The following is a 757-nucleotide window of genomic DNA, read 5'->3' as shown; positions in this document are numbered from 1 at the left end:
CTTACCCTGCCAGATATTGTTTCACTTTCCTCATCTGTAAAACAGGGATTGCTTTATGATGAAATCCCCACAACAACCCCTGGAGGTAGGAACGATATAAGTGACTTGCTCCAGGTCATACAGCTAGTTAGTGTCAGAACACAGATTGAAATTTAGAAGCCTGGCTCCGAAGTCTGAGCTTTCATTCACTGCACTACACATATCTTTGGGAGGAGAGGCGACACATGCATGTAATAAATGTGTGCGCATTTATTGTACTGGAAACTCTCCCTCTTTGCTTCTAATTTTGTCAATCACAGCACCTTCCCTGGCTCTTTCTTTGTTGTTGTCAATCTCCTCTCCTTGAGTAGAAGAGGTAAGGGAGCCTGCTCCATAGGCGAACAGCCCCTCCGCAGAGGCATCCTGTTTTCTTAGTGCAATCACTTATTCGCATTGCAAAATATTACATGCGTGGGTTAAGCCATTCTAGGAGCATTCACTGAGCGCTCAGAGTGGGAACGTTTATCATGCATGCAAATGCTAACTTACTTTCTAGAGAATGTTTAACTTAAAAGACTAAAAAAATCTCAGATAATTCATTTCGGAATAGAAACCTCCTTCAGCCACGCTCACTACGGCGCCCGGCTTCGCAGCACCGGCCACGAGGGGGCAGTGGCCGCCGCAAAGCCGAGGCGGGCGGTGGGCTCGGCGGCTCGGCCATCGCTTGCTCTCGCCTGGCAATGGGCTCTCGGCCGTGGATTAGCGCAGCTGGAGACGT

This window comes from Chlorocebus sabaeus, chromosome 4 (genome assembly GCF_047675955.1).
Source record: "Chlorocebus sabaeus isolate Y175 chromosome 4, mChlSab1.0.hap1, whole genome shotgun sequence".
In the NCBI taxonomy this organism is placed as follows: Eukaryota; Metazoa; Chordata; class Mammalia; order Primates; family Cercopithecidae; genus Chlorocebus; species Chlorocebus sabaeus.
The sequence above is the reverse complement of the archived record's forward strand: the minus strand, read 5'-3'. Positions refer to the sequence as shown.